This window comes from Cupressus sempervirens, chromosome 1, assembly GCF_028749045.1.
Source record: "Cupressus sempervirens isolate cs-2001-9-10 chromosome 1, ASM2874904v1, whole genome shotgun sequence".
Classification (NCBI taxonomy): Eukaryota; Viridiplantae; Streptophyta; class Pinopsida; order Cupressales; family Cupressaceae; genus Cupressus; species Cupressus sempervirens.
In genome coordinates this window covers 649,092,369-649,108,336 of record NC_143118.1, presented here as the reverse complement: position 1 = coordinate 649,108,336, position 15,968 = coordinate 649,092,369, and positions in this window count along the sequence as shown.

The window sequence follows — 15,968 nt, the reverse complement described above, 5'->3', positions numbered from 1 at the left end:
GTATACTTAATATCAATACTCTCAAGATCTACACATATAAATAATAAAGACTATCAGCGCTTGCATAAAGAAGATCCTACAATGTCATCCTCTGTTCCAAGTTATATAAAGAATAATGCAATGAAGAAAATGGTGAGAAGTCCTACATCGTATTGATCAGAGATCTGAATTAAAATTATGAACCAAATGGAAGAAGTCATAAACTTACAGAGGGTACAATCGACAAAAAAAAAAAAGCCTCCAGTTGGCCCAAATGGATTACATGCTTCAAAGATGAATCCCTCAGATTACTCATATGGAAATCTACATATCCTATCGGAGTTTCATAAAATTCTCCTAGCTGTATAGTAATAAACCACAGACAGTTATGAAATTTTTTGGGAAAAGTAATTGAAACCACTAGTCTGGAAAGCAGAGAAACTAACATTGGAATCTAATTATGTTATTTAAAGAAACAAAACAAGGTTCTCTATTTCATTTCTCAACCATACTACTCTGGTTACAGCCCGAGCATGGGAAGAAATAATTTTTTTTTAAAAAACCAACTAAAAATTTAACAGACCGAATCTAATCATACCGATTTAAGTCTCCATTTCTATAGAATTTCGAATTCTCAAGCCAAAAAACTTAAAACAAATGCTTCCTTTCCTAAGACACAGAATTTATCAACCTAAAAAAAAAGTGTATAAACGGGGCTTGAGGATTCTGGGCCCTTAAAACATCCATCAGATTTGAAATAAGTTTAATATATTAACATAACAAAGGTTAGAGTCTATTAGATTTTTCACCACACCATACTATATCGAAAATAAAAGATCATATACATATCTAAAGATCTACTTCAACCTGTCATGTACATTGGATACATATCAACTATGTCTTATTGCTAGATACAAAAACTAACCAAAGACCTAACCTAATTCTTCTTCGTGACCATAATAACCTCCAGGATAGCATCAATATAATCCAGGACAATGTTGGGAGGAAGTTCATATTGCATTTTGGCGTGGCTCGTCTTTTTCGAGTTAAGGATGCTGAAGTCCAAAGAATTAAGATCATTGAAATCCACACCTGACTGCACATATACCTTGAACATGTTAAGGTAATTGATGACCCATTCTGTATTGCCATCAACCCTGATCCTACAATAGCGTAGGAGGAAGTGAATGTTGGCCTCCATACATGGCCACTCCTTGCTAAAGGCCAGATTATCCCTTACCATAAGAGATTGATGGCGGGGAGTAGTCTATAGATTCGTCGCCCCCATAGGGAGGCCCATGTATTTTTATGGAAACGGAATTTTGAATTTCTCATCAATGCTAAAAACTTCTATTTCTAACCCACGCCTCCACACCGGATTAAAGATATCTAAACATAGCTTGACTATGTCTTCTCTATCGATTCTAGCCCTGACCATGATGCCTATGAAGGATCCAATAATGGAACTGTTGGTCCTCCAAGTTTCCTTATAGTCAAAGGCATCTTCCCCTATTGGCCTACTCACAACAAACCTGGTCATATCATCTACAGATCTGAGTAGATGACTCCACCTTTCTAGTTTCACCTTCCCTAGAAAGGCCATTATCCTTTTCTCAGTCATGTGGTATGTTAGTCTCAAAATGGTTTTGACATTTGAGTGCCAACACAACTTGACCACTTTCTACATTGAAGCCAAATACACTATGTATGCCAAGCCATAGCTTGTGCTGAGTCAGGAAATCCTTTAGGTGCCGAGTGATCTTCAGGTGTCGAGCAGCCTTCAGGTGTCGAGTGAAGATCAAGTGCCGAGTGACTTCAGGGGCTGAGCATGATACAAGTGCCGAGTAACATTTAGGTGCCGAGCATCAAGAATCAGTAAGTGCCGAGTAACACAAAATGCACATATGAGTTTGTAACTTCACTAATTCAGATGTAAACCATTTTCATGGCCGACATATGACGAATCTCGAAAGATTTAAGTGATAAGATTGAATCTTTTGTATTTCCTATGCAATCTAAATGCAACCAATAAGAAAAATGGAGAAGGCATGCGACCAATAATAAAAGTGCAAGGAAGGAGTGGGAAACTAAGATTCAATATGGATCGTAGATCCATATCTAACCCTAAGTCTTCGAATGTCTTTATAAGAAAGATGAAATCTCATTGAATCAAGTAGATGAATGAAGGAGTGAATGGAAAACTCTAGTGGAGTTCAAAGTGAAGAGTAAAAGACTTAGAGGAAGAGAGCAGTAGTTAAATATTCAGTTGATCAGAACCAAGCAAGATATATGAACAGACATCAAATTTCATAGAATCAAGATCAGAGAAAGTAGATCAAGTGCTTGAATTAAGCAATCAAGGATTGTAAGCCATCAGGTTTATTATACCTAACACTCTCTAGCAATTGTATTAGAAAGGAAAACTTATGGAGATAGGTTAGCTTAACAGCTATTTTGTTGATCTTTTAAATAGGTGATTAAATCCTTTAATAGGGTAACACTTCATGTAAAGTGTTTGTAAATCCTTTAACCAGGTCACTATTGATACAGTGTAAAGCCTTTAACAGGGCAGGCCTTTAATAGGGCAGACCATCAAAAGTGGTCAAACATTATTGCTGCAGTGATTTTGTGGGTATCATCCCCACCCCAGTTTTACCTTCTTATTCCTGGAGGGTTTCTGGGTTACCAAAATCTCAAGTGTTATGTGATGATGCATATGTGTTTCTCATAATTGCTTAATGTTGATATGCATGCATGTTCATTTTCAATAATATATTATTAAGGGTTTGAGAAAAATAGATAAAAAGCTATTACTTCTGATTCACCCCCCCTCTCAGAAGCATTCTTTCCATTAAGACATTCCAACAGTGGTATACAAAAACATTGGATTCCATCAGTGCTTAACACAACTAAACAAATTGAGTGAGAAAAATCTAAACTCTGCAAGCCAAAAACCCTCCAAAAACTTCACTACTAGTCACCAGTTGTATCCCATCATAATCCAATTGAGGTTTGTGCAGCCTATAAATAATAATGAATATTACAGATCGACTAAGATCTCATATGCCCTTTACTAAATAATGATGGCAGTTCACATGCTTCGGAGTTTAAATTGTTGTATTGAGGCAACTTATGAAGTATGCCTCATTGCCTGACCTGGCAATGATAATACCCAATGTCCTAAGGTTTAATGACACCAATATATATAATTTGAGTTGGAAGATAAACCAAAACTCAGTCCAACTAGACTAATGATAGGATTAACTGAAGACTTTGCATAATCTCCAAGAGTAAAGTGATGAAAACAGCAACTCGATGGACCTTATTCATTTATATAAGTGTATTATCCATTATATATGTCATAGCTTCTAAACTTCCTTTAAATGGTATATTTATTTAACTTTAAATTGTATTAACTAGTTCTAAAAAATTTCTTGTCTTCTGCTTTATCTTGACAACATATGACTCATGACTGGTCCTAATAATGATAAATTTAGGGAGAGCGCTACATTAATAATAGCAATAAACTTATATAGATTGTTTAATTAATTAATTAATAGGTCTCCCCTTTTTCTATTTTAATATTATTATATTATAAAACTTATTATAATTTATTGATTAATTTAAATTTTAAATTCCTTTCTTTCTATAAGTCATTTACCTAAGTAAAATATGCCAAAGGGCTTGTTCTAATAGAATTGCTACAACATGAGGATAAGTTAAACTGCATTATAAACCAAGATAGATTCTCCATCTACACCCTTATTAGCAAGCCCATCAACAAACGAGTTACCTTCTCAGAAAATATGACCAATTTGGATTTCCTCAAAATTATCCAATAGAATTAGGACTTCTTGGAGTTTAGAGTTCAAGATCCAGTTGGGTGTCTTTTTCTGTCTAATTGCATTAAGAACGATCTGAGAGTCACCTTCAATGAAAACTTTGGACAATCCTAATTTAAGATAGAGTTGTAAACCTCTCTCAAGGGCTTCTAATTCTGCAACGTTATTAGAAGAGTGAGGGAGGGGGGATGCAAGCTTTTCCATCCAACAACCATCCTCATTATTAATAATACATCCTATACCAACTACACCTGGGTTGCCTCTAGCGACACCGTCAAAATTCAATTTATACTAGCCTATAGGCGAAGGAGCCCATCTACAAGTAGCCCTTGCCTCCTTATTTCTTGTTGAATATACTAGAGGTGGATTGAAGAGCTTGGACCAATGTTTTTTCATGAGTCCATCCCAAAGGGAGAATGAACCTTCTTCATATGAAGTTTTCCTGATATTGGCATTAAGTACTTCCACTATTGAAGCTTCTAGTTTAAGAAGAAATCTATCCCTTTCTAGCTCTTTATCTTTAAAAATGTGGCGATTTCTTTCTTTCCACAATTCCCATACCACTAAGGATGGAAAAATATTCCAAAGCTTGCTGTAGATCCCACGAGCTAAATCTGTAGGCCAAGAGCAAAGAAGCCCCTTACAGAAACTCTGAAAAGGGGTAGACCATTCGAGATGATTCTTGAGCCATTCCCAAAAAAATAGAGCATAGGGACAATTAAGGAATAGATGATCTACATTTTCACTACTCTGTTTACACAGGACACACCATTGAGGGCCAATAATACCAAATCTCGAAAGTCTGTCCACAATTAGAACTCTATTTTGAAGGACGATCCATAAAAAGAAACCAGCTTTAGGAAGGAAAGTTGTATCCCAACACAACTTTAAAGGGATCTCCACCAAATTCCATTGCTGCGAATGGATGATGGCCTTATATCCTTGTTTCACACTATAGATTCCATCCTTTGATCTAGCCCATATAAGAGTATCTGATCTTTCATATTGTTTAATGTTTCTGCTAGAGATAATCTTTTCGAAGGCTACAACTGAATTCGGGTCAAGATCTAACCCATTCAGAGAATGTCACTTCCACTGCAGAGCCCCATCCGACACCTCCTTAGTTTTATAATCCTCTACCTTGCTTCCCCATAAAGATGTCAGCCTAAGTTTAAGGTTATCAATGATGGGGGAAGATTGAATTGGGGGGTGCCCATCCCAGGAGTCTTCCCAAAATAGGGCTTTATCACCTGCCGCCACATCCCATGTCAAATATCTGCTAATAATTTTTTGGCATTTTGTCATAAAATTCCAACATTATGACCCTTTTGGCAATCTTTTCATCCTAAACAACGACTCTGGATCTGTCGGATTCAAATATTTATAATATAAAATATTTCCCATTTGTGATCATTTTCTTTATATAGTCTCCAAATGAGTTTAGCTCCCAAGGCCTCATTTTTCCATTGAGGCTTCTTGATCCCTAAACCCCCATATTCTTTAGGTTTACATAAATTATCCCATTTTATGAGGGCGAGCTTCTTGTCATCTTCTTTATCCTTCCAAAGGAAATTCCTTAGTTTGGATTCAAATTTGTTGGACATCCAATTAGAGAGAGGTAAACAAGACATAGGGAAAATTGGAATGGCCGAAAGAACCGATCTGATTTTGGTGCTCTTCCCAACCTTTGAGAGCCATTTATTTTTCCAGTTTCCAATCTTCTTCTCCACCTTTTCAATTGTGTCCAGCCAAACTTTCCTATATTTCGAGTTCTTTTCTAGGGAGATACCCAAATACTTACAAGGGAATACCCCCTTTTTATATCCCATAATCCTACAAATCCGATTTTCCATCACAGAGGGGGTATTCAAGAAGAAAATCTGATTTTTTTTGTTCACCTTCTATCCAGAGGCATCCATGTAAGATTGTAAAATATTTTTGTAACCCAATGCCTCTTGGACCGAGCTCTTGCCAGGGAGAATAGTATCGTCTGCATATTGTTGATGGGTTATGTTAGGGAGATTTCTAGTAATAGAAATTCTGGAGATCTTTCATTTTAGATATGTGTCGGAGACTGCTATACCAAAGGCTTCAGCCATTAGAATGAAAAGGGATGGAGAAAGGGGGTCACCCTATCTAATACCCCTAGAAATTTCAAAGAAACCTTCAAGCATCCCATTCACAAGAACAAAAAACTTAGTGGTGGAGATAAATTTGAAGATAAGATTAACCCATTGATGTGAGAAGCCGAAAGCTTCTAAGATTTTGCAAAGAAAATTCCAATCAACCATATTGTATGCCTTCTGAATATCTAGCTTCATAAACATGCATGCTTCCTTATCTATGGAGGCAGAGTGAATGGTTTCCTGAATTATTAGAATACCATCTAAGATAGATCTCCCAGGAACAAAACCTATCTATTCTTTTGAGATCAATTTTGGCATGAGTACCTTGAGCCTATTAGCCAATAATTTGGAGAAAATTTTATAGATTATATTACACAAGGCTATAGGATGGAAGTCACCAGGATGTTCTGGCCCATCTTTCTTAGGAATCAAGGTGAAGAAGGAATAGTTGATTTCAGCCAATAAGGAACCACCATTCTATGATGCTTCAATCGCTCTCCATAGGTCTTCCCCTAAAATGTCCCAACATTTTTGAAAGAAGAAGGCTTGAAAACCATCAAGCCCAAGGGATTTATCTGGACTCATACTAAAGACCACATTCCAAACCTCCTCCAAAGTAATTGGTCTGTTTAGATTTTTGTTGTCTTTCGATGTGACCAGTTTTGGAATGTATTTAAGCATTCAAGACTGGGCCTCCCTATTTGAGCCTTCATAGTTGTTGAGTAAACTTTGAAAATGTGAAACTAGCATGTCTACTATTTCTTGGGGATTCTCTATATACAATCCCAGTAGAGTCATAATGATGGTGATTTTCTTTAGTGATCGGTTATGAATAGTAGAATTATGAAAAAAATTTGTGTTATGGTCTCCTTTATCCAACCATTTCTCCCTTGATTTCTATCTCCAGAAGGTCTCCTCTTTAGAGAGGATAGCTTCTTGTTTCGAGAGAAGATCTTTTTCTAAAATATATCTCTCATAATTCATACCATGCCTTATGATTTCCTAATTCAAATTTTTAAGTTTTTCTTCAGTTTCTAGCTTTTTTTTGAAAATATTGTTAAAGTGATCTCTATTCCATCTTAATATGTTTTCTTTCAATAGTGTGAGCTTCGAGATAAAGATGAACATTTTAGACCCATTAAAATTCGCTTGAGTCCACCATGTCCTAACGAGATCAAGAAATTTTGGATCTTGAAACCACATTTTTTCACACTTGAAGGGATTTCTAGGGGGTTTAGATGGTTCAGATATCTCCATACATATAGGGAAATGATTTGATCCTACATAAGGCAGGATAGAGGATAGGAAATCCTTGTTGTAAGTAGTGAGGTTACCTACTATAAAAAATCTATCAAGGTTTTCCGTAATATACTCATTATCCTTTCTTTTGTTATTCCATGTATATATACCATTATTTGATGGAATTTCTAGCAAACCATATTTATCAATCCATAATTTGAAATCTTTAGATGAGAGTGTGAGATGTTGAGAACCTCCTACCTTTTCGTCCAAACTTAAAATGGTGTTGAAATCACCTCCTAAAATAATCGGGTCGTCTTTGTACTTTGATATAACTATACTTAATTCATCCCAAATAGTGCTTTTTCCTGTTATGCTATTAGGACCATACAAATTGATAAGAGTAATTTTGCGTCTAATTTTAAGCTCTGTACGTTAATGCACAACCAATTATTGCTATTCACTAGATATTTCAAATCTACTTTCTTCGAGTTCCAAATGACTCCTAAACCACAAGAGGCTCCTATTGCCTCTAGGAAGACTAACTCCCAAAGACCTAATAAATTATTTAATTTAGAACTTTCTAACTTATTTAATTTTGTTTCTTGTGTTAAAATTATTTCTAAATTAAAGCTCTTTAGATACTGTTTGATTAACCTCTTTTTGCTAGGGGCATTTAGTCCCCTAGCATTCCAAGTTGTAATCCTCATGGTGCCTTGGGAAGGCACTTCCCCTTCCCCATATTTAGAAGCTCATCAATTTTCCTCTATTCTCTAGCTAGTCCTTTAAACTCTCGAAGCACCTTCAATGGTTTCCTACCCCTTTTACCTTTAGGCTTACCATAAATTGGAGAAATCAAACCTTCCTGATTCATTTGTAATCCGAGTTCTTTCTGATATACACCTGAATATTGTACTGTTGGCAAGAGGCAATCCTCTGTTCTCTCAAAATCTTCAACTTATAATTTTCTAAAGATCTTAACCCCTAGGCCACCCTTCTTCAATTCATCAGAATCTGGTTCTGTCAAATTTCCCCTGCTTGTCCTGTCCTCTTCCTGATTTGTTTTTGTCTTTTTCCCAATTTGTTTGTTCTACTTCATTGCACTGTCCTCCATCTCAATCTTTAATATATCCCTTCGAAGATCCATGTAATCTTTTCCTCCCAATTTGATAATTTTTTGTACTAAGGTCTCTTTTTGAGAGATGGTGTTGTTGTCTATGTTGTCAAAATTAAAGACCTGTATGAGTTCCTCTGATAGCTGCTCAAGACTGTCATCATTAATCTCTGACACTCCCATCTTTGGAAAAGAGTTTGGATCTTTTTATAGAAAATGTTGAAAATCTTTGACAATGGAACCTTCTAAAATTTGGTCCTTCAACCGTGTTTCTGGCTGGTCCTTCCTTGGAGTAAATGGCGAAGTTGGTTGCTCATCAGGTGTCTACTAGAATTTAGAAATTCTTTTAAAACTTCTATTTTCTGGAGTAGGGTAAAAGCACAAACCTGTGTCACCTTTTATAAAGAAAAGTGATATTAGAATGTGACAGTTCAACATTAATGACAAAAAAAATGGTATTTGCATTTAAAATATGAAGATGATGTAAACTAATGAAATGTGTAGAATTGTATGAATTTTATGCCTATAATTTTTATTATTTTTTTGACTAAGAATTTATTCATTTTATTTTATTTTGAAGTCCCTTTTTTAACTATAAAAAAATATAGGATGTAGTTCCCATCAAACAAGTATGTGCAAATCATCTTTTTTTGTTATGATTTGAAAATATTTTATAGATGACATGTATAGCTAGTGCACAAAAAAAAATTTAAAAAAATTTGATGTATATTTTCTTTGTTATAAGTACTCAAGTTCGACTTTGTCAGAATCCAACAGTTTTTTCCTCCCGTCAAAACTTCCCTATCAAATCTATACCTTCTTGAAAAAAAATTACATATTCATGAAGAGGATTCTCTCCTCTAGTGATAAATATATATTTTTTATTTTTTTGATATGATTTACTATTTTTTTTCATTTTTTCAGAGGGCATCTTCTGAAATGTTGAAATATTGACTTATAATATTTTTAGATTATAGCATATTATAACAAATCAAAACACTCAAAAATTTATATAATGATGATATTGAATCTGAAATCTATAAAAGGGTATTTTTAGTTTTTTTTAAAAATTGAGTTTTGATAGAGAAATGAGATTTGACCAAAATAGGTTTTTGTATCACAAACGATGACACAGATCTATGGTTTTACCCAGACTTAGAGGACTTTGCGTTAGGGTTAATGCCAATTGCCAACTGTTGAGATGCTTGTTCTCCTACCCTTGAGGGTAGTACTTCCATTCTAACCTTGGGAGAGGAAAAAAGAAGCTCATTTTCTGCCTCATCGAGGTCATGGCCATTTGTTAGATCTGAGACTTTAAATTGTGACTCTTCTTGTTTATCATTTCCTTTGTTCCTGTCAAACTCCTTCAAATTCACCTATGATGAGGAACCCTTTTTAGTGTCTATTTCTGAATGATTCCTCCCTCTTCCATCTCCCATTTCAATTCATCCTACTTCATGTTCTAAAATAGTATTATATATCATTTTTTCTTGCTCTATATTTTTACCTATGGATCTTGTTGAAGGTGAAACACTCTCCTTTGAGGCATTATCTGCATTGTCACTTCCTATTTGCTGCTTTGGAGAGGAATCAAGTTTACCAACCTTATTTTTTCCTTCCCTCTTACCATGTTTATCTACACCCTTTTTCTTATTTCCTTTCTGCCTCTTTGAGGTTGTTCCATCCAAATTCATTTCTGCATGTTCTTTTGGATTAGAGACTATTACAGATTTGAGCCTTCTTTTTCCTAGTGAAACCATATCTGCAGCTTCGAAGTTCGTCTTCTCTTTTTGATCATTCTGAGAATGAAAGTTTTTTGGAGAGTTCTGATCTTCCAGTGCTCTAAGTCTTTTTTTTTTCATTGATCTCATCCAAGGAAATTTGCTTCTAAAATTTGAGGTAAGGGGGAGGATTTTGGGCATGATTTTATGAAGATCATCAAATCTTAATATATCCACTATCTTCCCTTTGTATGAGTGAAAATTAATGTCATAAGATGCTTTGTTGGTTATAATTTTTTTCTTAAATTCAATAGGATACTTTAAGCTGACATTGATCAATATTTTGACATTATTACAGTAATAGAAAGAAGCATCTATACCTCTAACCTCTCCTACCATAGACCCTATAGATTTAATGATATCTTCATGACAAAGCTTTGGAGGGAGAGATGAAAAAACAAACCAAGAGGGCAGAAGGCATTCTACTTGTTCTAAATTAAAATTTTGAGACCAATCTATAAATTTAACACAATGACCTTTGAAAAAACATTCAGAGACTAAGAGAAACTCTTTTTTAAGGGACTCATCAGAGCATTGTAGAAAGAGGATATTATCTGAGAAGGATGAAATACTTACCTGATCCTCGCAATTCTCCTCCAGCCAATTGAATAACAGAGGGAGCTCTTTCCTTGGTCCATTCCAAATAGCAAAGATTCCTCTCTTTAGACATTTATCCTAGGAGGCTTCGACTTCTTTGCTTGAAATTCTGACACATTCATTCTTTGTTTTGTTTAAAGTTGACCTAAGAGGTAGGCTAGGGTTGAGTGGAGGGGATCAAAAATTACTTCTGCGATGTGAAGGGATGTAAGATCTTGGAGAAACTGACCTAGTGGATATCCTTTTAACCTAAGGTGTAGCTGGGGGTAATGGATCCGGTGAAGATTTCAAATTTTTTGGATGAGCATATCTTGTTAAATTGAAGATGCGAATTTGGTTATCTAAGTGTTCTATTGTGAAGATCTGATGATTAGGGTTGTTGATTACCTCTATGTGAGTGACAGGGATCATCAAGGCGGAGTCTTGTGCATAATTTATTATCTTTTGACCAACATACCCTCTGATCCATTGTTGGCTACGAGGTGTCTCTGCGTCAAAGTTTAAAACTTCAAATATGTTACCAGTGTTTATAGCAAATCTTTTTATCATCAGTGGATTTGAGTTCCTTCTATTGCCATTTTTAGGTGTTGGTTGTAAAGGATTTCTACCAATTCATCCCCTGGCCATTGGAAAACCCATTCTGTCTCTTTTGCCAAACTTTCTTTCGTGAATATTTCGTAGGCTGAGAATTCTTCAGCATTTTCGCATATAATCAAAGGAGAGCAGAAATAATTTAACATTATTTAGATTTTATTATTCAAATTACTCCTAAATAAATTATTATTAAATTAAATAAATATAAATACGCCTAAATTATAACTTTAATCAAATCTTTTAAATTTAATTTTTTTATGCACATTTAAAGAGTTTTTTAATTAAAACATTCTTTTATATATTCTTTTCCTCCACTTATTAATTAATGTAAGCATTGTTCAAAGAATAGTTTATTATTTAAATTAATAAGAATAATTAAAGCTCATTATTTAAATGCAACTCTAATTTAATACTTATTAATTAAATAATCATAATAAAACAATATTAAATCTTTAATCTTTTAATATTTTAATTCTATTTTTATCCAACTTCTTAAATTAGACTTCTAAGATAAATATTTTAAACTGAAGTACATATTGAATTAATTTCTAATTAATTAAATAAAATCATATTCTAATCTTTCTTTAACCAATTTTCTAAATTTAGACCTCTAATTTAGACTTCTAAATTTAAATTTTAAAGCATAAATTTAATTAGTTTTTAATTAATCAAATATTCACATATTTTAATATTTTCTTTTTAATCAAATAATATTTATTACTCAACTAATAATATTATTTAGAGTTTATTATTAAAATAAAACTCTTGTTAAATTAAATAAATATAAATATGCTAAAATTAGAACTTTAATTTTGTCATGCCCAAAAATACAAGGGCAAAAACACACATAATATTTATTTATTTTTTGGTTTAGAAAAAACATTACTAATCCAAAATTAAAAATCCTTTCATGATAAAAATTATATATATATAATTGAATTGATCTAAAACAAAATATTATTTTTATTTACTTTTAAAAAATTCCATTCGTAAAACAACAATTACACTAAACCTACTAGCAAATATGCATTACGAGTAGAGGTAATTTTAAATTATAATTAGCTTAACCATTATAATATTAATTAAGAAAAATATTAATTATCAACATATTTAAATTATTTAAGCAATTATTTAATTCCAATTCTTACTAATCAAATATTAAATTTAAACAAAATACCTAACTATAATAGTAGAATACACCTTACTAGTCCACTATCATCTTTTAATTAAAATAACTACTAACTAATTTAATACAACAAAATAATAATAATTAAAACTTACCCATCTTAACATGAGTATATTTACCACTACCAAACTCAACTAATTAAAAAACTTACACGTTCTAACCACTAACATTTAGCATTATTTAGTTTTAAAAGATTTACTTAATTCATATTATATAAAAAGAAATACTAACTACATTAACTAAAGCTGAAATAGATTCTAATATTAAAATATACTAATATTAAAGAAACATACCAATTACTTTTACTTTAATTAATTTCAACATAACAAATAACTAAAATCTATTTCAAAAAAACATTAACTATCTAACCTTGACGTAATACAACTAACCCTTCTAACATTTAATTAAAAACTAAAAAAAAAATTCTAATATTAAATTATACTCATATTTTAAAAACATTATAATTAAATTACTTAAGAAATAACACTAACTAAAACTATAACAAAATATACTAAAAGCCTAAAATTATTAAATATTAATAACACTTAATTTAAAACTACATTCCAAATTAATCATTACTAACTATATTTATTTTAAAACTAAATTCTAAATTAATCATCACTAACTACAATATAAAAACAAAATACTAACTCCTACTATGTTTATTAAAGAAAATTACATAACATGATTATCCGAAATTTTAAATCTTTATTTAACATATATACTAAGCTAAATCCTTACTAATATCTAAGACTCTACCTACTCCATGTACCCTCTCCCTAAGCCTATGCGCTTTAAAAGCGCATGCACAAGTTACTTTTAAAAAAAGCCAAAAAAGGGGATTGTACGTGATCCCAGGTCTATGCATTCACAACCTTTGCTGTTTTTTTTTTTTTTACAAAACTTTTACTCCTATCTTCCTTCTAGGATCATGTGAGCTTCCATGCACATAGAGGGCACACTACCCAAGGATTGTGATGGGCATATAGAGTCAAATTCGATTTGACTTGGGAGGAGGTAAAGTTTTAAACAAACCCTTGTTATGAGCTGTGTGGGTTTTGATTTGAAATTTATACATTCACCTTTGTGATTATTAGTTCCTGCCAAGGCAGGATACTATAGCATTCATTGAAATGCAACTGTTCCATTTAATTTTCCAATGAGATTTGAGTATTTTTTGACAACTTTTTAGATTTCTAAAGTTTTAATATATATTGAAGTTTTTAGAATTATAGAGAAAACATTTATCTTCAATATGATTGGCTGCTTTTTGCTACAGTAGTGTCTTTGGCTCACTTAAGAACTTTATACACTCCAATGTGAAAAAAAAATGAGTAATAAATAAAGTTGAAAAAGCACCATAAATATCTTGTACTTATTCTAAAGACAATAATAAATGAATTTTTAAAACTATCATAAATATTTTGTACTCATTTGAGAACAATAACAATCTTGAAATTTTTTTATTTTATTTTTTTTACATTCTACAATATTGTTGAAGTATTTTTATTTCAATTTGAAAAAAAATTGGCACATAATGACAAAAATTGTACCACAAGATAGATCAATGTAATTATCCAAACAAAATAAATCTACCTCTACATTATTTTTCAAAAACTATTATTTGTCTTCCTCATCATTAATTGCTTAATACAAAATAGACATTCTCTTGGTCACATATGATTTAAATGTATTTCTATATTTTTCTTTTACCACAACAAAATCAATATACATTATGTATCAATGACATTTCATTTTTTAAATTTTGTATTAGCTTATTAATCAATGTTGTATTTGCATATACAAGTATAATACAATTTATTTTTTAACTCAAATTTTTTTACGAACTAATTGTATGACTAATGCAATAACAAATTATACATCGACAGGAACTAGACGCTATGCGTCCTTGTTTTATATATATATATATATATATATATATATATATATATATATATATATATATATATATATATATATATATATATATATATATATATATATATATATATATATATATATACTCCCCATTCATGACAAATTCACACCTAGGTACAGGGTAGTCAAGGACTTAGGGGTAAGGGTGATGGTAAGTATAGGAAAAGAATTTATGATTTAAAGTTAAGTAGTTAGGATCTTAGATATTTAGGATATTTAAAAATACATTTTCCTTTCTTTTTTTTTAATTTTTTAATTTTAAGATTAATTAAATTTATACGAAAACTTTTAAAAGAGGATTTTGAAGGGAATATTCCGTGTTACCTTCATAGGATTAAAACTTTTTCTTCATACAAAATCTAGTGAGCTTTTTTACTCTTGGGAGTGTATTTTTTAATCATGGCCATATTTTTCTAAGTGTCATTTTTTTTTTGAATGCCTCTAATTTTTTTAACAAGAGGTGTATATTTTTCTAAGTATAGAATTTGATTGCCAACTAAATTTCGTGTTAAGGGGAAATTATATATAATTTAAAGTGTTGAATTGGTGCAAAACAAATCTATTTAACCACGGAGGTATATATTTATTTTATTTTTCTCTCTACATTAATTTTAATCATCGACTTTACTAATTTTCTTAAACCTTAATAAAATGAGTAAAATTTTGAAAACATGAGATTACCAAAGGAAGAAAGAAAGATCATTTTGTCTCATTTTTTATACACATACAACTAAAATTATGAAATTCTCACAAGCAAGGATATTACTCAATCTTTTTTTTTCTATTAAACCACCTAATTCAAAGGCTCTATCGAGAAAGAACCAGTAAGAAAACTCGACATCCTTGCCACTTCAACAATAAGTTTAAATACATTTTTAGAGAGGATTTCAATCCTAAGGAGAAATCTCCCAACATAACTGAATTTCAATAACAATTTGAATTTCCTTCTTGGCCCTTAATAAGGTATCCATTTCAATTTCTGCAATTACATCACAGCGATCATGGAGAGAATGAAAACTGACCAGGAGACAAAAAAATATATCATGAAGACAGAATCAAACATTCACTCCCATCCTAGTTTGCACAACAGGTTCAACATTGAACCAGACTAAGGAGAAGGTGGATTTTTCCAACAAGAGATGTGAAACACAACACCATAACAGGGGCCCTATCGAGGCTATAAACTCAAGAACTTATGTTCTTCCATATCTTAATTTCTAAAACTCATACACATGGTTTGTGTTGACGAGTAGGGGCCCATAACACCCTACTCTCTCTCCCTCTTATTGTCTTAAGAAGACACTCTACGTTGTTGGAGTCCAACTAAAAACCTTCCCCTGTACTTGGCCACTTTTTCCCTATTCAAGGGTGAGTAATGCCAATACAACCCATACAATTTCTTTCAAAAATCAAAGCAAAAATCAAAGAAAAACCATTCAAGAAAACCTATTTCAATCCTTTCCAACCATACTCAACACACACACGAACATACATATGCAATAAAACTAAAACATGAAACACAACATGAACAAAATGAGGTGAAGTATTCCTAACCTTCAAAATTAGGTTATG